The sequence below is a fragment of the Apodemus sylvaticus genome, chromosome X, assembly GCF_947179515.1.
Source record: "Apodemus sylvaticus chromosome X, mApoSyl1.1, whole genome shotgun sequence".
Taxonomy (NCBI): domain Eukaryota; kingdom Metazoa; phylum Chordata; class Mammalia; order Rodentia; family Muridae; genus Apodemus; species Apodemus sylvaticus.
The window spans coordinates 137,554,383-137,558,700 of NC_067495.1; positions in this window are offsets into that span (position 1 = coordinate 137,554,383).

Below are 4,318 nucleotides of genomic sequence, written 5' to 3' on the forward strand. Positions count from 1 at the left end.
TTTAGTCTTCCTGCACCGAACATGTACTGACTATCTTGACCCATTGCTTCATGTTCCTGTGTACTTTGCTCTTTGCTTTCCTCATCTCTATTCTTTGTACTATCCCTACCTAGGTCAAAATAAAGCCAGATGGGATCTGACAGATAAAGCTTGTTGGTTAGAAGGCCATAGCTAGGGACTGGTGATTTGCATCTGAAGTGTCTGTCTTGAGAGAGTGGAAACCTCAACCTGTGAGATCTGAGGCTGTCTCCAATTTGATTGAATTGAATTGTAGAACACTTAGCTGGTGCCTCCTAAAGAAGTGTGGATAGTTGGGAAAGAGCCTCGTGCATTCTGATGAAGAGAATTAATTGCTGAGGAAAATATATGAAAATGTAGGGAAATAGGCACTTTAGCTCTGGTTTTTCCTATATCTCCCACTGTGGTTTATTGCAGCTTTCTTTATGTATTTTTCTTATTTTGTATAGCACACATATTTTAAGAGGTTATTTAGCAATATTTGATATAACACAGAAGAGGGAAAGTAGTTTGCTCTACAGGGTAATCTTTTTACCTCAAGAATTTTTCTACTCTTCTGACAGTTAGAACATTAAAACTATATCTGAAATTAGTATCCTGCCCCACTGTAAATACTTCACATCCCAGCATGGTTTGTGTTTGTTATTTTGTCCATTTGCCACGAGGAAATAGTTGCCTGCAGTTCCATTCTGTTGTCCGTGTGCTATGCTATAGATTATAGAGAATTTTATGAACCCTTCTGAGTATGGCAAAAATTGCCTGCTTGTTAAAAACATCAGTTCTTGGGGGATATTCATAATGTGGTGTTTACTCACTGTAAATTCGCCCTTTTCTCTTTTGCCTGCAGATATACTTGGCAATAGTGTTTCATCACTTAACAACAATAACAACTTAAGCAATTTTCCATAAAATATCAGAAATAAATAAGGAAGAGAAGGAAGAACACTCAAGTGAAATATATTGAGTGTAATTATTTAAATGTATCGCAGAAGTGGAACATGGAAGAGAAAAAGGTTGTTATTTTTTGAAAAAGAATAAGATACTTCAAAGGAAATATGAAATGTGGCATTTTAGTATAGATGGGAAAATAGAAATGGGGAACTTAAAAAAAAATGGTAACAATGGTGCAACTTGTAACAATACACCTTATTCTTAAAAAAATACCAATTAGTGCACAAGCGAAGTTAAGACGTGGTTGTGAGCCAGTCATCATGTCTGTTCTCTTCCCATCAGGCAGTCAATCCCCTTTTAGGTCACTACCGTGTAAGCACCTCACACAATCACCTGTATGCTAAGGAGAAAAATGTGGTGTTCTGATCCTGAAAGCAGGTGGCAAACCCTCTTCTTCATTCATTTCCAACCTTCAATACTGATTTTGTCAAGCTGTGCATTTAATTCTGGAGCAAACAGTCTAGAAGAGAAGACTCTCAGATACACAAATACCTTTAAGACAAAATATAAATATCTATAATATTATATAATATATAAAGGTACATATTTTCCTTACTTGGTTCCTGTGGGTTCAGATAAAATAATGTAGAATTTTTTTTTTTTTTTTGGAAAGCAGGGCATATTGGCATATGTCTATAATCCTAGTATGTTGTTAGAGGCGTTGGCTATATTGTAAGATGTCTTACAAACAAAAATATATGTGGGTTTTCTGAATGTGGAGTTTTAATTTATTGAATCTTTTGTATATTTGTGTATGGTGTACCTTCATACATGGTACATGGTGGCTAGTGAAAGAAAGTGGGTGTCATGTTCTATCACTCTCTGGCTTATCACTTGAAATACGTGATAAGAATCTCTCCTGGAAACTGGAGCTAAGCTGTTCAGTAACTGGTAAGCCCCAGTGTGCCTTCTGCCTTGGCTTCCCAGCCCCTCCCCAGTTCTGGCGTTATAGATATGCGTGTGCTTGTGTCTGGCTTTTTACATGGGTGCTGGGTGTTGAATGTATTTTCTCATGCTTGTGCAACAAGTACCATTACACCCTGTCCCTTCTCCCCAGCCAAAAGTGTGGAGTTTTCTATTGATAGTTTTATTGACATAATGTTGTAATATTTGTCATTAACTCTATTGTAAATGTTAATGGATGTGAACAAAGGGGTTGAGGATAACATGCCATACATTTCCAAACATGAAGGGTCGTCAAATGATCTCATTAAAGTCATTGTGGTTCCATAAAGTAGAAATGGAACGAATTAATAGTTACATAGGGTTAGCCTTTTAGTTCATAGGAAAACACTTTCTAACATGTAGCATGTGTAAGGTGGACACAAGATAACAAGAACAGACATTTCTCCAAGTCCATCTCCATGCTGCAGACCTCCGTTTGTGCAAATGAATGTTTAGAATGGTACAGAATCAAGAAAATTTGTTTTCAGCTAGACAGCTGTGCAACACGGAAATCATGCAAGCACCTAGACTAGGTGGTCATGTTCATGTTTATACTAAATACGGGAAGAGATATGCTCTACCAATCTTTGTGACCAATAGTTCTATATTATACTCATGAGGTTTGAGAAAATCCTGTTAGTAATTTATGGGAACAGCAAAATTAACTTTTTAAGATTCTTTTCCATAAATCCTTCACTTTGAAATCTTAATAGATTCCTAAAGTTCTTTCCCAACCACAAATACTGCAATGCAAATGTGGCAACTAATAGGATTCCTAGGTCATATAATGCTTTATGCTAATTACTTCTAGCAAAAAATTGGTCTGACTATATAGTCACTTTCTGTTTTTACATCACTGGAGACATATCTTTTGTGTGATTTTCAACTTCAGAAAAGGATAGTTAAAACAATTGCATAATTTATTTAATAATTCAAAACCAATAAACAGTCAAGTGATTTAATGACTGAATATTGACACTGCATGCTGTGTGCTGTGCTACAAGTACTATTGGAGAAACAGCATGGTCTTTGCATCCACAGAGCTCATAGCTCAGTAGAGTAGATGGACAAGTTAAGTCTTTATCTCAGCTCAGAAATGAGTAGTGTGTTGAGAGGGAGAGCACAGAGAACGGCCTATAAGCATTTATTACTCTCATTTGCCATCAACTCTTACAGGGTTCTGCTGCCACATCCCTGCCAAGATGGACCCATAAGCTAAAAGTTGATTTTGTCATGTACTGTGCTGTTACAGGAGAAAAGTAACGAACATTCCCCTTACGGCTCCCCAGCCTGTGCAATACAGCACCTAGGCTCCAACAACACCATTTCCTTCTTTTGTGTTTCCATCTAGAGGTGGGAGTGAGTCCCATATGTAGACAGATATCCAGTTTCCCCAGTCTCTCCATTGGGCTTCTCCATCATTTGCATGGCAAATTTCGTGCACTAAATTCCATCATGTCAATTATTTTCTGTAGTTCATACATTTTTAGATAGTCATTGACTCGTCCTTATTATTAAGCGTACTCATTTCTAACGATAGATTCTTTTATATTTGTGGAACAAGCATTTATATCACCAGCAAGTATATATGCTTAAGCTTCTTCTACATTTAGAGTATATATAATGTATTTAAATAACATTTTAAAGAAAATGCTTTTAAAATTATAAAACCATTATGTAAATATGTTCATTGAACATTTTCAATCATTTCAATTAATCTTTGTAGCATTAATAAATATTTAAGTTTATATTTCATGAGCCTAGGTGTTAAGAATGCACATTATAATATTAAGAGATGAAGGCACGTGCTGTTTCTGTTTGTTTCATATTACTCCAGAGTAAGGAGTGGGATTGTTTAAAGAGGAACATTAACTACATGTATTGATGATCATCAATGCCAAGTACCATGTCAATTTGGCTCATTAATCCAGTCTTTTAAAAGAAGTATATGTTTCTGAATTTCCAAAATAATTAAAGAAAACTTTGATTTCCATGCCACTTGGAGTGCTAAATGAATGAGTTTTAAGGAAAAGGGATTGTCTCAGAAAGATCTTTGGCTGAAGCAGGAGGAACATACACTGCAACCTGGCTGACTGCATAGCATGCTCAAGTAGCCTGGGCTATATAGAAAAACTCCATATAAAAAGCAAATGAAACAAATGAATGGATTTAACTCTAGGAAATAGTTTTCACTGCAATCACCTATGTTGCTAAATTAGTTTACTGGGGTTTCATAACAAAGTATCACAGACTTGGTAAATGAAACGGTGTGTGTCTGTTTTGTTATAGTCATGCATAGAGTTGGTTTTCTTTTCTCTCTCTTCCTGGATTTAGATGCTTACCTTCTCCCTTTGTGTTCACATAGCTTTTCTTCTTTCTGTTTCTGTATCATATTCTTTTCTTC